Here is a 23,839-nt window from a genome sequence, read left to right on the forward strand (position 1 = left end):
GCTAAGACCCGATTTTATATATTCTGCCCAGCATTTTCGCATCTGCGGTGCCTGGGCTCGCACATGCGAGCTCGCATCTGCGAGAAAAATCTCGCATATGCGAAAATGGGCTGCCAGGCGAGGTTCCGCATCTGCGGACAAAATGTCGCACCTGCAACGTCCGCTTCTGCGCAAAAGGGCCGCACCTGCGAAGGCCGCATCTGCGATGGAAGTCTCGCTTCTGCGAGCTCGCACCTGCGGTCAAAATTCCGCAGGTGCGATTATACCAGAACCCAAATTTTAGATTTTTACTTAAGTCCAATTCTTGTTCCGATTTTAATCTGTTTCACTCTCGGGGTACTCGGGACCCCGCTCGAATATACCAACAAGTCCTGTAACATAATACGGACTGACTCGGAGTCTAAAATCACGTCAAACAACACTGAAATTACAATTCGCATCCCGATTCGAACTTTGAGTTTTAAACTTTCTATTTGCAAATCTCGTGCCAAAACATATTAAATGAATCCGGAATGACTTCAAATTTGGCACACAAGTCATAAATGACATAACGGAGCTGTTCAAATTTTCAGAATCGGATTCCGGCTCCGATATCAAAAAGTCAACCCCGTGGTCAAACTTGGAATATTTAGCCTTTAAATTGCTAGTTCCGTTAAATGGTCATAACTTGAGCTAGGGACCTCCAAATTAAATTGCGGGCATACGCCCAGGTCCCAAATCACGATACGGAGCTATCAAAATTTTTAAAATACTGATCCGGATCCGTTTGCTCAAAATGTTGACCAAAGTCAACTTAGTTGAGTTTTAAAGTTTTATTTCCCATTTTAATCTATTTTTCACATGAAAACTTTCCGGAAAATTTTACGGACTGCGCACGTAGGTCGAGGAATGATAAATGGTACTTTTTGAGGTCTTAGAATACAAAATTACTTATTAAATTTAAAGATGACATTTTGGGTCATCACAATAAAAAATCTGACACTTCAATGCGGAGTGAAACAAGCAACAATGATATTGCATAAGATTCCCAGCCTATTCAATCAAATCAGATATTATCTGATGAAACCGTAAAAAATGCGGAAGATTTCATCAAGCAGATGAAAGAATTAGAGAAACGTGGAGTATGATCAACAGTGAAGCCGCCGGAGACCCCGCTCAATAGTAGATACACTGTATACAGACCCCACTAAATAGTAGATACACTGTTTACACAGTAAATTAACTGTATAAGAGACCCACATATGGGACCCATTTTACTATGCATATATTCTTTTCTCTTTCTATATATAGGATCATTCTTCATTCCCAGAGAAGCATCAGCCAAAACTCTCTCTCTCTCTCTCTCTCTCTCTCTCTCTCTCTCTCTCTCTCTCTCTATTATAGTCTTGTAATAACTTTTAAGTAAATAAAGTCTCCAGTTCATAGCATTTAGGCCTTGCATCCCGGCCTCAAGGGGTATTTATTTTACTTTAATTTCAAGTCTCTTCTCTAGTCTCTCCTCTCTGGCCGTGACTATGTCCGGCTAAGAGATTTCATATATATGTTGAATATCTAACTTCTCTCCTATATACACCATGAAAGATCTGGACTCTCTCAAAATATAAAAGAATTTTTATATAGTTTCTTGGCTTGATTTCGAGATGGTGGTACAGTCTAATCTAGCACTACTCTTATTGGCTTTGCCTTAGTGGCTCCGTCTAGCAAACCGTGAACCTTAGCCCGTTAAATGTGTTGAAAAAGGGCATTTTTTTTTTACGGTTAGAACTACTAGACACATGGGCTCAATAAGAGTATTAGATTAAGACATGCCCTTTGCTTGAGTAAAATGTTAGACCTTCCATACAGTCGGCAAACTATATGAAAATTCTTGTATATTTCGGTTCTTATATCCTTACTGGTCGTGCGAACTACCCGCCAGCCTTTAAACTTCAGAATACTAAATTAGCTAGATTGGGATGGTCGTGCGGATTACCGCCCGCCTGATAGATCCTGTTAATGGGATAGGAAATCAGGAAATCACGGATTACCAAAAGTTCATGATTAATTTAAATATTCACGGGATAGGAAATCAGGAAGAGAATTATCAACTCCTTTTTTATACTGAATTTCGAAGTCAAAGGGGGCTAATTGAGCCTGCCACCTTGCAACTATTAATTTCGAAGTATCATGTTTAAAATCTTTATTAAACATATATTTGACAGATTGAGCATCAGTGTTTATCAAAAACTTTTGATTGTATAAATCATCCTGAAATTTTAAAACACATTTGACAATAGTCAACATTTCATGGGCCACAATAGCATATTTTTTCTGAGTTTCAGTCCACTTTCTAGAATAAAATTTTATCAAATATTCACAATTATTGTAGGGATTAACTTGTTTTAAAATCCCACCATAGCCAATATTAGACGCATCTGTCTCAATAATTTTTTGCCAAGCTGGATTAGCAAGAGTTAAACAAGGTAAAGACTTAACCCGTTATTTAATATTTTTAACCAAAGCAGTATGACTATCAGTCCAAAGTTTTTTATGATCCTTCTTTAGTCTGTCGTATAAATGGGCCAAATCACGAGATAAATTATTATAAAAAGGGGATATATAATTTAAACTTCCCAAAAATTTCTGTAATTAAGTTCTGTCAGTAATAACATCAGGAAATTTTGATCTAAAATCAATCGATCTTTGTATAGGAGTAATTTTTTCTTGACAAATATTATGTCCTAAAAATCGAACATTTGTTTGAAATAAACTCATTTTTGGTTTTGAAATAACTAAACTATTTTGTATAACAATCTTTTTAAAGATATCTAGATGCTTATTATGCATTTCAAATGTTTTAGAGAATATCAAAATGTTATCAATATAAACAATGATGAAATTCAGGTAAGGATTAATTTTGAAATTCAGAAGGGGCATTCTTTAAACCAAAAGGCATAACATTCCATTCATATTGCCCGAATGGAACATTAAAAGTAGTTCTATAATTATGCTCTTTAAATATTTGAATCTGCCAATAACCAGATTTTAAATCAAACTTTGAAAATATATTGGCATCATATAATCTTGATAATAAATCCTTTTTGTTGGGAATGGCATACCTTATCCTTTTTAAATACTTATTTAAAGGTTTATAATTAATAACCAATCTAGGAATACCACGTTCCTTTTCAGCAGCATTATTAACATAAAAAGTTGTGCAAGACCAAGGAGATTTTGAGGGTTTTATCAAACCCTTTTGTAATAAATTATTAATCTCTTTTTTGCAGAATTCTACCAATTCAGCGTTCATCTGACAAGGTCGAGATTTAGTAGGAATATCATCCTCAGAGAAATTATCTTCATATGGAAGAGTGACAATATGCCGTTTTCGATTCCAAAAAGTACTAGGATGCTCAGCACAAATATCAATAGCAATTTGTTCGAAAATTAATTTAATCTTTTTCTGTACTTTAGTAGATTTTAAAGTGTCAAATATATTCATACTAAATAATTCTAATTGTAACGAATCAATATGTCTTTGCTTCATATCAATTAAAGCATTTATATCTCTAGTTACGAGATCTGTAACAAAAGTGTAACTTGTCTTTCTATCCTTATAAGTAGTTGTAAAACCTTTTGAGTCTATGCTAGTAAAAGGATAAATAACATTAATAAAAGGTGTTCCAAGTATAATTGGGGGGTATAACTGATTTTTAACCAAGAAAAAAAAGTGAGGAATGCATACTTTATTCTGACAAATACCCGTATTAGGCAATTTATACTTTATATCTAAAGCATGTCCTGATACAGATTTAACCATATGAGTAGTTTTTTGAAAATATTTAGTAGGTACTAAACCTTCTTGAATGCAGCTAACATCAGCTCCACTATCAATCATAACAATATTTGTAATAGAAAAACTATTATCAATTAGAATAGTACATTTGATATATCCAACCCCTACCCTCACTCTAAATAAAAATATTATTAATACTACTTTATTTTCATGTTATAAATAGATTTTTTTTACATTTCAACAAATGAGTATTTTTTTTTTATATGATATAAAAAATTATTTTTTTCATTTCAACAAAAAAAGTACTTTTTTTTTCATAGAAAAAGTATTTTCTTTCATTTCAACAAAAAAAAATTCATGATGTAAAAAAAATATTTTTTTATTTCAACAAAAAAAGTACTTTCTTTTCATAGAAAAAGTATTTTCTTTCCTTTCAACAAAAAAAATATTCTCTTTTCATGATGTAAAAAAAATATATTTTTTTCATTTCAACAAAATGATTATTTTCTTTTCATGATGTAGATTTTTTTTTTATTTCAATAAAATGGGTACTTTATTTTTATGTTGTAGAAAGAGTACTTTCTTTTTCAAGGAAAAAAAGAGTATTTTCTTTTTAGTTATGAAACATTAATTTTAACGTTAATTTTGCGTAGAAAAGTAAAGTAACACATTAGTTCCTTTGGGTTTGTGTGAATTTTTAGAAAAATAATTAAATTTTTGAAGAAAATGAAGTCCTGAAAATGTTGGATATTTGGGGGAGGGGGAGGGGGGTGGGGGTGAGCAAGGAAATATGGGGACTTGTGGGAATGTGGGGTGAGTAGAGTAGCATAAAAAATATTTTCTACTCTCTAACCAAACACTGGAAAATATTTTTCGGAAAAAGTTTTCCACTCACCAACCAAACAAGGGAAAATAAGTGATAAAACTACTCATTTTCTAGGAAAACATTTTCCTTCGTACCAAACATACCCTTTATTTAAAAAATTTAACAGCTTGTTACGTATTGCCAAAACAAAACCTTGTGGTGTCGTGCTGAAGCTGCACTATACGATCCTTTTGATTCATGTAACAACATCATCCTCGCCACAGTAATTCAAATGCTACATAAGTTTTTTTAACAACTTGTCTAATATTTTTGTTTTGGTTTTCAAAACCTCATTTTTTACATGATTTTTTTAATGTAAAGTTTCAAATTCTAAGTGTTTTGATCTAGTTTGTTACTTGTATTGCTAGTATTGAAGGTCTATTTGGACTAGTCAATTATATACATTTCAATATTTTCTATTTTCATGCCATTTTCACATATTCAAAGATCTAATTATTTCTTAAAAAGTATTTTATTGGTAATTAATTTTAAAATGAAAAAGTTATAATTTCAATGTTAAATGTCGTTTAAAGGTGAAAATATTTCACAATTTTGAAAACCATATAAAAGTATTTAATCCACTGGGAGATTTTTTTTATCTAATGCAAATGATGAATAACGTTAGATGAAATTTATTAATTTTTATATGATTATTTGGTCTTTTGAATATTTCATTTAAAAAACATATAATAATCCATCATAATTAAAGTTCGATTTTGATATTTTGAAAGTATATGTAATAATTCATCTTATTTGATCTTAATTTATAACCAAGGGATATAAAACTGTCAAACAGGTCGGGGCAACACGTTAACGACACGAACCGGCTAGGTTATCTTTTTCTGGACCGATTTGGACTGGCTCGACCCCTTATCACCTTTAGGAAGATATATGTCATATTCAAAAGGTGAAGAAAATATTATTTCTCAAATGCAAAAAGAAAATTGCTCTAAAAGAGAAATATTAGAGCGTAACTGCGTAAACCTATCAAAAATGAAAATTAAGAAGGAAAGGGAAAAATTATCATTCTATCTGTAACAGCTTGTTTGGACGGTTGTTACATATTATTTTGTAATGTATCATTTGATGAATATAATATTTGAATAGATTGTGTCGTTTTTCGCCGTTTCATGAAGAATAAACTTGTAATATTATAAAGAAAAATTATGATACGCGATAAAATTACTATATAAAAAGGTAGGTTAAATGATAAAATAAAATTATTTAACAATAATTAAGGGTTAGATTGAGAGAAAAAGATAAGGTAATGATACAACCATACCAAATTAGTTGTTACACAAGTGACATATTTTATCATTATATAGATATAATAAAATTTAATTAACAATTTGATCAAATAGGTAACCGCCATCCAACCAAGATTTACAGCTTAAGTAAAAATCGTGGGCTGGAGTGTCTAAATAGGAAACCTTCTTCCGTCTCCATTGTCTTTTATATTCTCCTCTTTTCCAGTGGCGGCCGCTGGTTGCATTTGCTCTCCTCTATCTACATATATAATCTCTCAGCTGTGGGGAGAATTGTAGCGTAGCGTCGGCGAGCAATGGAGCTGAAGCTAGCATTCCCCCCTGATACTCCGCCTTTGGCTGTTATTGCGGCGGCGAAGATTGCCGGAGTTCCACTCTCTACTGATCCAACTCTTTCTCCTGGTTCTCCTCATATTATCCTTCTCCGTAATGGGTAATTTCTCAATTTCTCCGCTATTTGGCCCTACTTTTCGCTAATTGACTTGCAAACCTATAGATGTTTGTTTTCTTTTTCCTGCACATTTTTTGCTTGCCATTATTTTGTAAATCTTTTTTTTATGAGTCTTAGACTAGGCAAGATTTAGATCATAAAATTATAAAAATGACGTATCTTTTTTGATCCAGATAACCTTGGTATTGTCTGATCGTAATTATGCATATAAAGCAGCAGCTTTTTGCTAGATCAGTTAGTTGCCTCTACAGAGAATTGTTTTTTTCCTTTTTGGGAATGGCGATTCCACATAAACTTCAGCTGAAGTGAAATATTAGAACATTGTTTTTTTGATGAAGTGAAATATTAGAACATTGTTATGGTTAGGTTGTGTTTTGGACTGTCTTTTGGGTGAGACAAATGGCCAGAAACGGAAATGCTGCGAATTAATTGATGTGACTAAGGTCTATTGGTCTTCACAAGTTAGGGGTAAGGTATGCGTACACACTATATTCCCCAGACCCCAAGGTGTGGGATAATACTCGATATGTTGTTGTTGTAAGGTCTCTTGGTGGCTTGCATTATTTGAACCTATTGTCCAGAGTCAAATAATTCATTGAACACTTTCTCAGGATAAAATTGTATTGGATGGTTCAATTTATTTCTATGTTTCTGCTGTTGGTCCACTGGCATGGTTTTACATGCAATATCCAAGACCCTCAACTTCAATTATTCATGTGCTACCATTTACTTACATTATGCAAAAAGTAATATCAGGTTTGACCACCAGGCTTCTACTTCTTTGTTGGTGCATGTGACATCCTCCATTAATACGTATTGGGTTGATAAACGTTAAAGAAATGCATATCTGTAAATTGATCCATCCATCATGTTATTAGATGAATCTCAATGTTAATAGTGATATAGCCCTTGATGTAATTTACCTATTGATTCCGTGGTGTTTAGAATAACCAATTGACCATCTTTAAAAATTGAATTTATGTCTCTATTTCCTGTTGCTCTTGGGTGTGTCATTATGTGTTTTTGTAATGTGTTCTCTTTTTCCAAAAAAATGCATGTCACTATTTTGCTATACTATAGATTTTTGTAGGAATACCAAATGCAAGAAAATGATCTTAAGTTGTTTTTTAAAGTGATGCAGCTTTCCTTCATCCAACTTTCATACAGTATCTTAACTCAACTTATTTTCAGACTGAAGCTGCAGGGAACTTCGGTGCTTTTGAGGTACGTTAGTCGGGTTGCAAACATTCCTGATATGTACCAGCGGGGCCGCCTTTGAGTCTAGTCAGGTGACCTTTTAAACTCTGCTCTCCAAAGCATTGACTTAGAACTATTTGCTTTCTCGAATGCTGATTCTTCGGTGACAAGGAGGAGGTTTGTATTTTACTTCCTACGCTAGGTCTTTCTCTCTCTTGGGAAATGAGCCCAGTCTTTCTCTCTCTCTCTGAACCATGTTACGACGAATTATCCCTCTGATTTTACTCCGTTTTCAACTTAGTTTTTCATGGAAAACAAGATTTTTATTATCGCAGGTGCCAAATCTTTCGAGCTGTTCGATTCTTGTGAAGGGTGGTTTGTATTAATTGAAAGTGGCAGAAGATTTTCAACCAGCATCAAAATAGATGAGGAAAATCTCTGACGTGTGTGCGATGCTTTCAAACAATCGTCCAAAAGAACAGGGGATTATTACAGGCGTTGGGGATGGAAGTCGCAAGCATATACATTCAGAGTATTTGTTAACTTCAACACATACGACAGATTCATTCGGATCGAGACTTGGCTGGGGGACAGAAGGAAACGGGTGATTATTCCTTAGCCAGTTTATAACGGGGGCTGGGGAGATATAGCAGTGAAAATATTACATTTTTTGGGGAAACTAACAACAAGCAGATTCAAGAAATACCCTACTTCTCACACAAGAACCTATGTGGATACGGCTAAGATCACTCAATGGCCGGAATTGGCAAAGTTTCCAGCTACGGTGATCGACAATGTCATCGAAATCGACACAAACACAGATGAACGGAGCCAGCAATTTCTTTCTCGGTGTTTAGTTGGGAACTTCAACGATTCTTTCAACTATAGCCCAAATCAAGAACTGATTAAAACTTGGTTCATGAGCAGGTGGAAGATTTGTTCTGGTCCGAGAGTTACTCCTCTAGCCCACAACCAGTTTTTGTTCGAGTTTCCTTCGAGACAAGAAGCAGTGAGAATCCATGCTGGAGAATGGTTTTGGAACGTTCGACGCTTATCTTTAGAATGGTGGACATCAGTGTCAAGCACCAATTTAGCCTCCCCGAGATCAGAATACAAATGGGTCAAAGCATTTGGTATTCCAGTCCATGCATGGTCCTACACCTTCAAGATTATTGGCGACTTATGTGGTGGTTTTGTTGGAATCGATGAAGATACGAAGAATCGGAATCACTACATTTGGGAGAGAAAGCCACTGGAGAAGAAAGGTGCAAGTGTGCGTCAGACACTGCAACAACAAGTTTTTCGGGGACTGAGCTGAAAGTTAGGGCTCAGCTGTAGCACGTGATCTGCCAAATCCCCGTCTCCAACTTCAAAGCTCTGAATCTCCAAACATCAGCAGCACTCCCCCACCAGTCAAGTCGCAAGAGACTTACAACAAAGACTCCATTACTGGGCAAACTCTGCATGCAACCACCAACTCTGAAGAAGATGATGCAGACGATGAAGCAGATAACACCGCAAACAATCTCTGGTGTCTCTCGAACCGATTGGCTTGGTCAGAAACTGCTTCAACTGCACTGGTATGTTCTGATACTGATACCTCATTATCTTCTCACTGCTACGAGCCGGAACAACTGCAATCACAAGGAATTCAGCAACCAAAGTGTCATTGAAACATCTAAATGGACATTAACTACGATGGGGGAAGCAACAGAGGCAGGGGCAGGCACTTCAAGAGCCAGTCAAGATGAAAGTAAAATCCTAAGCTGGAACATTAATGGTCTCAATGGAAGGAAAAAAAGGAGCACTCTAGCATCTTTAGTTCGTAAATGGAAGGCCGACATTTTGTGTCTTCAGGAAACCAAAATGGAGGTAATTCCTAAAAGCTTGTTACATCAAATTTGGGGGAGCAGATGGGCTGATTGGGTAGAACTTAAGGTTTGTGGCACCAGTTGGGGTATTATTATTATTTGGGATAAGAGAATGTGGAATTGCATTGACACTCATCAAGGCAATTACACAATTACCTGTATTTTTGAAAGTTCACAAGAGGATTTCAGATGGTGCTTTACTGGAGTATATGGTATTTGGGAGGGAAGAACTATGGCAGGAGCTGGGAGCAATTAGAGGTATTTGGAGTGAGCAATGGGTTATAGGTGGGGATTTCAATGTATGCAGGTTCGAGAACGAGAGACTCAATTGCACTAGGAGATCCCAAGCAATGAAAAGCTTCTCAGAAACAATTATGGATCTGCAACTGATTGATTTGCCTCTTCATGGAGCACAATATACATGGTCAAGGGGGGAAGACACTCTACAGACATCCAGGATTGACAGATTCCTTATTTCTACAGAGTGGGATGAAAGCTTTAAAGCAATTAAACAGCTGGCGTTGCCTAGACCTATTTCTGATCATAAACCATTACTGTTGGAATGTGGAGAATGGGAGGCAACCCACTCCTACTTCAAGTTTAAGAATATGTGGTTGCATCAAGAGGGGTTCATTGATATGATGAAAGGGTGGTGGCAGAATTACACTATAGGTGGCTGCCCTGATTTTATTCTCATTCAGAAGTTGAGAAACTTGAAAAAAGACATCTCCACTAGAACAAAGAAGTTTATGACAAGCTGGAAGTAAGAAGAAGCAAGGCTCTTGAGGAACTTGCAGCTTTAGAACATGCTACAGAAGGCAGAATTCCAATGCAAGCTGAAAAGCAGAAGAGTTTGAGTTTGCAAGTGGAGCTGGAGGAACTGGCCAAAGCTGAAGAAACATCATGGAGACAGAAGTCAAAATGTCAATGGTTGAACGAGGGGGACATGAACACCAAATATTTCCATTCCATAGCCAACTCACACTGAAGATTCAACAATATTGACAAGCTCAAAGTGAATGATGAAATAACTAAAGACAAAACACAGATTAAAGATGAGATCTTGAACTTCTACAAAACACAGAGAAAAGAGGAGATCCTGAACTTCTACCAGAATCTGTATATAGAAAACGAAGTGTGGAGACCTACTGCCAATTTTGATGAAGTAGCTAGACTTACAGAAGAGGACAAGGAGTTGTTAGAGAAAGCTTTTGACGAAGAAGAAGTGCATGAAACCATTAATTTGTTCCTCAGATAAGGCTCCGGGGCTAGATGGTTTCACTATGACTTTCTTTCAAAGAACATGTGAGTTTATCAAGCCAGAAGTGATGGGGGCACTCAATCACTTTCACAGCAATGCTATATGGTGAGATCATGCAATGCCTCCTTTATTGCCTTGATTCCAAAAAAGAAAGGGGCTATTGAACTTAGAGACTTCAGACCAATAAGTTTGATTGGCAGTGTCTATAAAATTGTGGCCAAGCTACTAGCAGAAAGATTGAAGAAGGTTATTGGCAAATTAGTCTCCAGTCATCAAAATGCTTTCATTAAGCACAAACAAATAACTGATGCTTCACTTATAGCCAATGAGGCTCTAGATTGGTTGCTTAAATATGGGGAGCCTGGCATTATATGCAAACTTGATATTGAAAAAGCTTTTGACAAGCTGAATTGGTCCTATCTAATTTCTATTCTAAGGAAGATGGGATTTGGAGACAAATGGATAAGGTGGATTAGATTCAGCATCACAACAGTCAAATATTCAGTGTTGGTCAACAGAGAACCTGTGGGTTTCTTCTCACCTCAGAAAGGGATCAGGCAGGGAGACACACTCTCCCCATTTCTATTTATACTTGCTATGGAAGGTTTAAGCAAAATGCTTGAAAAGGCCAGATGTATGCAGGGAGACCCATCTCCCCATCTCATCTGATGTAAGCAGATGATACTCTAATCTTTTGAGGCTGAAAAGTCACAACTTATGTACCTAAACCTGGCTTTCCTCCTATTCGAAGCTCTTTCTGGGCTACATGTCAATGTGCTGAAAAGTACCATTTATCCTGTCAACCATGTATCTAACATTGGGGAATTAGCAGGTATCATGGGTTGCAGTATTGGGTCCTTGCCTACCACATACTTGGGCCTTCCAGTGGGTGCCAAATTCAAAAGCTGTGAGATATGGAGTGGGATTATTGAAAAGTTTGAAAAGAGGTTAGCATCATGGCAATTGCAATACCTCTCCATGGGAGGAAGACTAACTCTTATCAATAGTGTACTTGACAACATCCCAACTTATTACATGTCACTGTTTCCTATCCCTAAATAGGTGTAAAAGCAATTAGATAAAATCAAGAGGGACTTTCTATGGCAAGGGAGCAACATCACTCACATGTTTCATCTCATTAAGTGGGATAAAGTCACACAACCAAAGCACTAGGGAGGATTGGGCATCAGAGATCTAGAGGTCCACAACAAGTGTTTACTAATGAAATGGCTTTGGAGACTGGGGAAGGAGGTGATTATTGCAAAGCATGGGAAAAGAGACAATTGGAGCACTAAAATCTGTAATGCACCTTATGGAGTGGGCCCTTGGAAGTACATCAGGAAATTGGGGAATGAATTTTTCTAGGAATCCTACTTCAAAGCAGGCAATGGAGCACATATCAGATTTTGGAAAGACAAATGGCTCAACAACATTACACTCATGGATGAATACCCTAGCCTGTTCCAGATTGCAGTGGACAAAGACTTCTCCATAGCTCAGAACAGAAGTGGCAATAATTGGGATGTTCCTCTCAGAAGAGCAGTGCAATGTGGTCATGTATGTAATAGAATTCAATGGGAAGACCTCCTAGTTGGACCCAAACTGCGTTGGTAGTGCATGTGAAATCAGCTCCCACAAATGCAGGCTCATTGGAAAGTGGACAACTTGATAGAATTGTTTGCCAGAGTGGAAAGGTTCAATATGAATGCAAGTACACCAGACACCATTTGTTGGGGGAGTAAGGGCACTTTCTCAGTGAAAGAATGTTATAGACAGCTATGTTCTCAAAACCAAGTGATCGATGCATGGCCATGGAAATTAATATGGAAAACTAAGCAGCCTTTTAAAGTAATTTGCTTTGACTGGATTGTTCTCCATGAAGCTTGCTTGACACAAGACAATCTCATCAGGAGAAGCCTTCAGCTGGTCAATAGATGTTATATGTGCAGGGAGAATGTGGAAACAGTCAGCCATCTGCTTTTGCATTGCCCAGTGGCCACTGATCTTTGGAACATGTTTTACTGTATTTTTGGCCTCAAATGGGTTATGCCACAAAACATAAAACAGGCACACCTGAGCTGGAGTCGATGGAGAGTTGATAAGACCATCAAGAAGATCTGGTTGATGATCTCTGCAGTTATTTTTTGGTGTTTGTGGAATGAGAGGAATAATAGATGCTTTGATGGGATCTCAACTCCAAATCACTCTCTCAAAGCTAGATGCCTACTCAGTCTTTTTTGTTGGACTAAGTTAGCTACTATAATTAGTTCTGCTCATCTTTTGGACTTTGTTAGCTCCCTTGTCTTAGATTGACATACTGTGAAGGGACTAGTTTTTCTTTTATTTTTGCACCTCAGCTTTTGTAACTATGCATCTTCTTGATGCTTTTGTTAATATAACATATTACTTCATAAAAAAAAACTTCTCCCTCCGTTTCAATTTATGTGAACCTATTTCCTTTTTAGTCTGTGCCAAAAAGAATGACCCCTTTCCTTATTTGGAAACAATTTACCTTTATGCAATGATTTATAGCCATACAAAATGTTTGTGCCTCACTTTACATCACAAGTTCAAAAGTCTTCTTTTTTTTCTTAAACTCCGTGTCTAGTCAAATAAGTCACATAAATTGAAACGGAGGGAGTATTTGCTTTCTCCAAAATTCCAAATGAGAACTTTGGAAAATAATCAAAAGAGCTATTTGCCATTTGCAGAGTTATATGTGATTTTTACGCTTCTCTGTTTTCTGATTTATCTCCATCATTGTTGCAGATAGATGAATGGCTAGACTATGGTCCTATTTTTGCTTCTGGCTCTCAATTTGAGGAAGCATGCGGCTATGTTGATGGATATCTTCTGCAGCGCACATTTCTTATTGGACATAGCCTCTCAATTGCAGATATTGCAGTTTGGTCTGGTCTTGCTGGTAAATGATTTGAATATAAAATAAATTAGTGCCTTTATGTTAAACTTGTTTAGTGTTTTTAAAGAAGTATTGGCATTTTATTTGTGACGCTGCTGTTAGGCATTGCAACTAGCTTCTTGTGTTAGGCTAGATTTTACTCGGATGGCAGAAAACTGCATGAATTGAACATAGATTGACTATCGAACTCTGTTGTGTGTTAGAAATGAGCACTGTGGTCTGTTTTGATTCTTTAAAAGTACAAAAACAACTGTGTAGAGCTTAATATTGAGGAATTTACATGGTTTGATGTTGCATTTTAAGCTTTTCTAGCCAAATAAAATCTATGTATGACGAGCTTGTGGATAAGTATCATTACTGGTGTACTGAGATTTTTGGTTGCTTATGGAAAGGAGAATGTGCAATGGTTTGGGCAGGAAAAAAATGTGTAGCTTGTGGTGGGTTTGAAAAGGATACACATAGAAATCTTTCATTTTCTCCTAAGCTAAGGGAAGAAAAGTTGGATATTAACTTATTAATCGTAGGAGTGTAACTGAATTCCTTCCGAACTAAGATAGAATTGCCGAGCACCAAGTGTTGTGAAGAGCGTGAAGCGAGGAAAAGCGACAAGCCCCTTTTCGCTTAAAGCGAGAAGCGAAGCGCTCGCTTTTTTGAAGTGAAGCGGAATTTAAAACAAAAAAAATTAAAATAAATAATGTAACTGCAAGCAAATGTTCAATACTTCAATGTAAAAAACTAAATAGTTGCATCAATTAAAGCACAAAATGAGCATCCTATTCTTCTACAAGATTGTCAAATTCTTGTATTCCACTATCATGATTATATTGCTCGTCGTCTTCTTCTTCTTCTTCTTCTTCTTCTTCTTCTTTCTTTTTCATCAACTAGGGACAAAGTAGCCGCTTCTTTTCCCTTCCTCTGTGAGCTTGAAGTTGAAGTACTCCCCCTCAAACCATAAATCCTCTCCCCAATTCCACGTGCCTCCGCAACATCACCCTACGTGAAATACTTCTTCATCTGCATGATCTTCCGAGACTCCAATTAGCCATTCATTAGCGTCATCGATGTTGTCCAAACTAATTGGATCAATTATATTGCGAGCATTGTAACGACGCCTCAATGTTCTATTGTACTTAATGAAGACTAGATCATTGAGACGCTTCAAGGTTAATTTGTTCCTCTTTTTGGTATGAATAGGCAAATAATAAGTAATTACTAATTAGTAAGATTAGGACAATTGAGATATAATTTAATTATCTCAATATACTAAATCTTTCTTCTTAGTTCTTACATGTTCAAACGCGTTCCAATTTTTTTCACACCCGGATGAGCTACACGTTAGACTTAGAGCTTTGATGGCAAACTTTTGTAATTCTGGAGTGGAATGGTCATATTGCGTCCACCATTCAATTGTAGGAGTAGAACAAATATTTCAAACATAATATTTATAAAGAAATAACTTATTAACTATAAAGCAACATATAAGCACTCGTCCACCTGGTGACTTCATCTTTCTTTGTCTAGTAGCCATGTTTTTTTCAAAAAGTTGCTCAGCATTCCTGTAAGTACTAAATTGCTCTGTTATTTTATCTTGCACGGATTCTTCAGATATCAACTTCTCAATACATTCAATGTATCCATTCCACAATTCTTCATCTCCTATAATCCTCTCTTCATTGTCATAAAACAGTTCTGGGTTTAAAACAAGTCCAGCTGCATGCAAAGGGCGATGAATCTGATCTGTCCACCTTTTATCTTTGATATCAAAGACTTTTATGTTTTTTTTATCACTAAAAGAATCTTGAATAGCCTCCTTTGCCCTATATATTGCTTCATAAAGGTAGCCCATTGGTGGTCTTTGCTCCCCATCCACCAAACGAAGCACTTTAACTAAAGGACTATTTCAGAATGCATTAGAAAGCATAATATCCGCAGATTCTCTCCCTCGAGCTTCCCTTCCATAGGCACTGTTAGTGTCCTTATCTGAAACAAACAACTTCTTTAAATTGCTTTTTTGCTCATACATCCTATTCAAAGTCAAGAAAGCGATAACAAATCTTGTCTTTGGAGGTTTTACCAAGCTTCTTTGTTTAGTGAATCTCTTCATCATATTCAATAACAAAGGCTTTGAACAATATAGGAATGCACTCTAATTGCCTGATTAAAGACTGAAATGAAGTGTTTTTCCTTGAAAATGTCATAGAAGATCAAATTAATGCAATGTGCTGCACACGGAGTCCAATAAATATGGGGGTATCCTACAAACATCAAATCACCAACTTTATCATTTTTACTGGCGTTGTCCGTGACAATTTGAACAACATTTTCTGCTCCAATAGAGTTTATTGTGCTCTTGAACAAGGAGTACATTTTGGTTGAATCAGTAGAAGAGTTGCTTGCATCAACAGACTTAAGAAACAAGCTTCCCTTAGGAGAATTCACCAAGATATTGATGATCATTTTCCATTTCTTGCTGTCCACTTATCCATCATAATGGAACAACCAAACTTGTTCCATTCTATTTTGTGTTTCTCCACGATTTTGTTAGTCTCTTCCACCTATTTTTTTAGATATAGACCTCTAACTTCATGATAAGTTGGAGGCTTCATTCCTGGACCATATTGGCCTACGGCCTCAATAAAAGCAGAAAAAGTGTCAATATAATTAACACAATTAAAAGGAAGGCCTGCATCATACATCCACCGCGCAAACATTACAATTATCCCTCAAAATCAATTTGACAATTACCACTTTTCCCTCCCGCATCTCTTGGTTTTTGCGGGAAATAACAATCCATAAGACCTTTAGTCTTACCAGTAGATCCACAACTTGAAGACATTGTGTATATCCTTCCCCGCTTTTGTGATTTTATTGGAAGCGACGAACCATCGTCACCTTATTCTATTTCATCATCGTCATCATCAAGATTATGCAGTTGTTCTTGTTCATGATGCATTCGAGTCTTTAACTCTTTTTTTTTTTGAAGGTATGCTTTCATTTCTTCCTTCACATACGGCGGAACTTTAGGACAAGATGCGACGTTTGGATCATCATCGATTAGGTGAAATTTTTGATGATTGATTCCCCCATTCGAAATCTTGTCACAAAAAAGACATCTAATTGCCATCTTGTTGGTCTCGCTAACTCTTACCGAATAAGCCCAAGCCGGGTCTTTCCTATTTTTTTTTGATGCCACTAAAGAACAACTGAATAAATGATATGAAAAAAATGGTAGTAAGTGTACGAAAAAAATGCCAGTAAGCCAGTAACTTACAACAACAACAACATACCCAATATTATCCCACACTGTGGGGTCTGGGGAGGGTAGTGACGCAGACCTTACCCCTACCTTGTGAGGACAGTAAGCCAGTAACTTAAACGAAAAAAATTGGGCAGCATTTCACTACAATTTAAGAGTGAAACAATGAAAGAAAAAGAAGGAAGAAGAAGAAGAAGAGAATGAGAAAAAGACGAACTGAAGGGGAAAAAAAAAGCATTTCGCTGCTATTTTGAGACTGGAACAGTGAAAGAAAAAGAAAAAGAAAAAGGAGGAGGAGGAGAAATCACATACCTAGACTTGAACTTGATGAACTTGGAAGTTCAAAAGTGCAGAAAATGGGAAGCCTAGTCGCCTGTTGTTCTCTGCTGCTCGATGGTCTTTTAAAAAAAGAGAGCTTTTTAAATTTTAACGTTGGTTGGCAGCCTTTATATGTAGAAGCGCTCGCTTCTGTCGCTACTGTCGCTTTTACGCTTCTCACCTTTTTTGCAGAAGCGCTTGCATTACATAACCTGCTACGCTTCACATCATAGATGCGCCCGAGGGTCCGCTTCGCTTCGCGCTATGAGCGCTGAAGCGAGCGCTTTTCACAACACTGCGAGCACCCTTGTCCAAACTGTTGTTTCAATTTTCCCTTTTATTTGGATGTAGTCATATCTGCCTTTTCATCCTCATTCAATTCATGTTCACGATTCATGTGAGATATATGTTTGATTTTCTGTCGAGTTCTATTTGGAAGGACTGATTGCACAAATATTAAATTTGGAGGCAAGTCCTGTTTCTGAAGAGGTTCACAAAATTGCTCAATGTAGCATTTTAGGAGACTGCAGTGACTTTGGCCTTTATATTTTTCATTGGTTCCTTTCCACAAGATATATTTCTGTCTCTTGTTTGTTCCCCTAACCTATGGGGCAACTATCCTTGTTCGTAGCAATAGCCAATTTTTGATCAAATCTCTTTGTTATTTGTTAGGAAATAAAAGAATGACTCTTGCATTATAGCTAATTATTAAAGCAGTTTTAAAACAATTGATATGAAATTGAAATTGCAACTACTTTATCTTATTTTTGACTAATTGAGAACGAAAAATCAATTTTGAGGTCAAAGATTTATTAACATTATATTGGATATTGAAATTAATGATTTCAGTTGTAAAACAATGTTATAAGTGCTAAACTCCCATATGGTAGCTAATTCTTGTATTCTGGAAATTATGTGCTTCACTCTGGAAACAATGTTCCTTTTTTGTGCTTTCTAAGCAGTGCTGGAGCTCTAATTCCAATTGAGCTGGAAATGTCAAATAATTTGGAACTGGTGTTGCTGCTTGGTGATATGTTAGTGCAGGTGGATATATTTTCAATTGCATTAGGAAAAAATTTCTAGGAGTGAAATAAAGTGTAAGATGCCTGAACTGCACCGAATGGTAACTTTCTAGAAAGGACGCAAAGCTGATAAACACTTTGAACTTTTAATCTCTGTGCTTCCATTTTTTTTGGTCGAGAAAATTAACCTTAATACTTCTTGAAGCACATTTTTGCTTTGTCTTTGGGAAAAAAATATTTTATGTTTTGTTCCATATTTGGGGCATCACAAGGACTAGATCATAATTAAGGCCCTGCGAATGCAGCATGAATTTCTTCAAATGGTCTCATCACTGAAAATCGATGGGAAAGTTGCATTTTTGCCAAAATCTGTCTATCTTTCGCCTAGAAATAGACCCTTAGTTGGTCTCAATTTGATATGAATTTGTGCTTGTTTTATAAATTCAGTGCCATGCTCTATTTTGCTTATTGGTGCTTAAAACTTCCTTGTGCACAGGTACTGGAAAGAGATGGGAAAGCCTAAGATCTTCTAAGAAGTACCAAAATCTGGCAAGGTGGTTCAACTCAATATTAGCTGAATATGATGGTGTTCTACATGAAGTCACAGCAACATATATGGGAAAGAAAGGCTCGGGAAAGCCAACTGTATCTAAAGTGAAAGAGCAACATGGCTCAAATGCTAATCTGGCTAAAGTAAATGGTGATTCCACTGACAAGGAAAAATCAGGTAGCAGACCGACATTTGAGGTAGATCTTCCAGAGGCAGAGGATGGAAAAGTGCGTTTGAGATTTGCACCAGAACCTAGTGGTTACTGAACCAATATTTTGCTGAAAGATATAAAGGGGAAGTTATTATTCGTTTCGATGACACAAATCCTGATAAGGAAAGCAATGAATTTGTGGATAATCTACTGAAAGATATTGAAACTCTAGGAATTAAGTATAGGACTGTGACATACACATCTGATTACTTTCCAAAATTGATGGAGATGGCCGGGAAATTGATTCGTGAGGGTAAAGCCTGTGTGGATGATACACCAAGGGAGCAAATGCAAAAAGAAAGAATGGATGGAATAGAATCAAGGTGTAGGAACAACGGTGTAGAGGAGAATTTGAAATTATGGAAGGAGATGATTGATGGCTCAGAGAGGGGAACAATGTGTTGTGTTAGAGGGAAATTGGATATGCAGGATCCTAACAAGTCAGTTAGGGACCCAGTATATTACCGCTGCAATCAGACTCCACACCACAGGATTGGTGCTAAATATAAAGTATACCCTACTTATGATGCATGCCCATTTGTAGATTCTGTTGAGGGTATTACACATGCACTTCGATCTAGTGAGTACCATGACAGGAATGATCAGTACTATAGGATTCAAACTGATATGGGTTTCAGAAAAGTTCATATTTATGAATTTAGTCGGTTGAATTTGGTCTATACACTTCTCAGTAAGCGCAAGCTGCTGTGGTTTGTGCAAAATGGCCTGGTTGAGGGGTGGGATGATCCTCGATTTCCGACTGTACAAGGGATAGTGCGCAGAGGGCTGAAGATTGAAGTGCTGATACAGTTCATTCTTGAACAAGTAAGATAGCAAGGATTTTCCTTTATTGTTAATTTGAAGTACAATGAATATTGTCAAGACAAAGTCATGTTTTTTAAATCTTTCAGAATATCAATGTGTATTTAGGAAGGCGTCCTTTTGGAACAACCATTTATTTCATAATCTAATTAAGCAAAAAGCATTCTTTTATATGTTTGGTATTGTATCTTGAAGCCTAAAGAATGTTCTTCGCAAAATCTTTAGGGAGCATCAAAGAATCTAAATCTAATGGAGTGGGACAAGCTGTGGGCCATTAACAAGAAGATCATTGATCCTGTATGTCCTAGGTATACTGCAGTGGTTGAAGAAAGACGAGTCCTATTGACTTTGAGTAATGGGCCAGATGATCCTTTTGTACGTATTGTACCCAAGCATAAAAAATATGCAGGTGCTGGGGAAAAGGCAACAACTTACTCCAAGAGAATCTGGATAGACTATGATGATGCTGTATCAATCTCTGTCGGCGAGGAAGTAACATTGATGGATTGGGGTAACGCAATAGTGAAAGAGATACAAAAGGACCAAGAGGGTAATGTTACTCATCTGTCTGTGATTCTGCACTTTGAAGGGTCAGTTAAAACAACGAAGTTGAAGCTCACTTGGCTGCCAGAGAGTGATGAGCTTGTTAAACTCTCTTTGGTCGATTTTGACTATTTAATTACAAAAAAGAAGGTATGACTTTTTTCACTTCAATAGGTTTTATATTCAGATGGGTTTTCAAAGTCCAGCCTATCCTTTTACTAAACTATCTATAGTCTTTTCCTCCACATTTCCAATTAAATTTGGAGTTTTAATGTAGTCAAATTGTTGGAACCTGTGAATGTTTTATGGTATACCATATTGTTGAATTATGTGAAGTAAATCTGTAAAATAATATTGTTCCCTGGTAACAGTAAGAAGGGGCTATTATTTTTTATGTGATGGGTAAGAAGGGGCTATTACCTCTTGAATAATAAGATTTTGATGATAAAAAGAAATTGAAGTGTGCCTTTTTCACTTTTGGATTGAGTTCTGGGAACTGGGGAAGTATTGGTAATAAGGATGATTGAGTTTTCTTTCACAATTGACTTCGAACTTGGGAATGATGAGTATCTCATTAGTGTATAGCTCTGTCAAGCATGTAAAATAACGTAAAGATTATTGTTCACATACTATTACTGCAGAGCATGAAATTCTAGCCGTTAAACAACAAGTAAAATCACACTAGTTGTTTCCCTTTACGCTTTGTTAAACATGGTGCTTTAATTTCAAAACGTATTTTGGCTATTCAGAATAAGTTCACAGCAACATTGAGAATCACCTCACGTTAGGACCTTAACCATCTTTTAATGTTTTCTTTCTTCTACGCTCACAGTAATTTTCGCTATCCAAAGGCCCAATACATTCTATAATTGCCTTAAAACATCTTTCAAAATGATTTTGTCCAAATCTGAACCTTTCAAATATGAGTTGTCCAGAAACTTACTCTAACCAAACAATGAGCTTTTGCGCATGTTTTCTAGATTACTTAGGCGTTCAAAGGCTTTTAGTTCTACTAAAAAAGGTAAGTTTAGACAACATTATTTGAGTAGTTAAGTAGTTATTAAGCAAACCTTATTCACTTGAAACACAAAGCCAAATGAGGTAGCTCGACTAATAGCCCGTTTGGTCAAACTTCACTGAAAAAAAAATAAAAATAAAAATAAAAATATATATATATATATATATATATATATATATATATATATATATATATATATATTAAAAAAAAAAAGTTTTTCCAAAGTAAAAGTAAAGTGTTTGACCAAGCTTTTAGGAGAAACAAAAGTGTTTTTGAGAAAATGGTAAAGCAATTTTGGAGAAGAATAAAAAAGTAGCTTCTTCCCGGAAGCACTTGTTTGAGAGATACTTTTGAGAAAAGTATATTTAGAAATACTTTTTAAAAGCTTGGTCAAACCTTCATTGTTGCTTAAAAGTGTTTTTCAAATTAATTAGCCAAACACAAACTGCTTCTCACTAAAAGTACTTTTGAAAAAGCACTTTTAAAAAACACACTTCTCAAAATAAGCTTATTTTTCTAGATTGGCCAAACACGCTATAAGAATTCTGAACAATATAATTCACCTAACCCTCCTTTTTTATGGAAAGTATACCACTTTTTACGCTGTCATCATCCATATCATAACATATTTGAAAATCTGATTTGAAAAACCATAATTGTTACATTCGTTCTTCAGTCCCATCCCATTATCCTATTTTCATCTGATGATAGAATCATTCCTCTTTTCCAATTTGTCAAATCTAAGTTGCTTTAGACGAAAGTGACTTTAGAACTGGCAATTTATTTAGTTATTTTAATACAATAATTACGTGGTCGCGTAAAGAAATTAGACAGGTATGCCATTCATTATTCTTTTCGAAACCCCTTTTGAAGATACGAATTATCTAATTTATCTTTGAAGATCATTAAGCTCGACCAGTTACTTGATATTGTTTTCTGCAAATTTGTGTAAGGTACGTACTTTGTCGACACATTTTTGGAAGGACCAAGAAAAGAGTTCCTCTAAAGACAAATAAGAACTAAAGAATTTCTCTTCCGGAGATATGATTTATAGTCAATTACAAATGTTACTTTAGTTATATGATCTTTTTTAACGAAGATAAGTAAAAACTAACAAAAAAAAAGTGTAATTAATACATAAAAGATCTTTTCTATGTTCATTTTCTTATATTCAATTTATTAGATGAGCGTAGGAGATAATTTCCTCTTCGCCTTTTAGTAAAAAGTAAAAATGCGTATAGAGATAACATTATTGTTGACCAATAAGGAAATTTGGTATGTAGTCAATTACAAATATTATTTTAGTTATATGATCTTTTTCACACAAGATAAGTAAAAAATAACAAAGGAGATACAAATAAAACACAAAAGATATTTTGTATGATCATTTCCTTATATTCAAGTCGTTAGAGTAGGAGAAAAATACATACAGAGAACATTATTGTTGACGAATAGAGAAACAAAGTTCTCATAAGGTAAATACAACATTATTGGAAATAAATTTAAGAAGGAAAAAAACAAACGAAAATATCCATTCTCTTTCCTATTTGAACCCACACTAATCATTATCAATTAACAACCTCACAAAAGAAAATAATTGTCACAAGATCAATTAATGAAAAGTCTATTTCTTAGGTGCAAGCCTTGACTTTATTTTCTCCACTTGCTTAGTACCAATTTGGAATGCTTTAGTCAAGACATGATCAGGAACAGTTGGTGAGGAAGCGAACAACGTTGTAGCAATGGATTGAGTTCCCGGCAATTGGCTGTTAAAGGCGGCGACGACGGCTGCCGGAACTTTACGTCTTTACCATTGTTCTGCTGGAAATGGACAAGTCCTTTAATTAGGGAAAACAAATACTTCACCTTTTACAATATGTTTGGACACCAACATATTAGATGTTGTAATAAAACCAACATCTAATTCACCCTCTGTAACAAGGATCATTTCTGTAGCACGAGGATGAGTATGAGGTGGATTAATGCCACCAGGAGCATAATCAATACGAGAAAGTGAGACACCAAGTGTGTTAAGACCAGGTACTTTCATAACATTGGCACCTGTGACTACGGAACCGTATGTGTTGTTTGTTGCTCCTGTCTTGGCTATGAAAAGTCTACTTCTGAAAAGTTCTTCTTGCAAAGGAAATCCATTTATGGTGAAACCTGTTTCATGTACATAAATAGAAAATTGAATAAGCACCATGTTATAACAAATACTCAGTCCCACAAGTGGGGTATGGGAGGGTAAAGTGTACCTAATCCGTACCCCTACTTTTAAGAAGGTAGATAGATTGTTTTGGATAGATCCTCGGCTCAAGAAAGATAAATGGAAGGATAATAACAAGCAAACCAAATTTGACACCGAAGTCAAAATACTAACAGAACTAACACTAAGGTAATGGAAACAGAGAACCGAAACAAATAAGCACCATGTTATACTTGAAATGATTAAATCATTATGTGTGACTGTTTTTAATCTAACTAGACATTA

The 23,839-nt window shown here is 35.9% G+C and overlaps 2 pseudogenes; one reads left to right on the plus strand and one right to left on the minus strand.

The window, feature by feature from the left end:
• Window positions 1-6,066: 6,066 nt before the first annotated feature.
• LOC107829553 (glutamate--tRNA ligase, cytoplasmic-like) lies at window positions 6,067-20,721 on the plus strand (annotated as a pseudogene).
• Window positions 20,722-22,705: 1,984 nt separating this feature from the next.
• On the minus strand, window positions 22,706-23,551 carry LOC107829544 (germin-like protein 5-1; annotated as a pseudogene).
• Between the last annotated feature and the right edge of the window lie 288 nt (window positions 23,552-23,839).

Source organism: Nicotiana tabacum, chromosome 13 (assembly GCF_000715075.1).
Source record: "Nicotiana tabacum cultivar K326 chromosome 13, ASM71507v2, whole genome shotgun sequence".
Taxonomy (NCBI): domain Eukaryota; kingdom Viridiplantae; phylum Streptophyta; class Magnoliopsida; order Solanales; family Solanaceae; genus Nicotiana; species Nicotiana tabacum.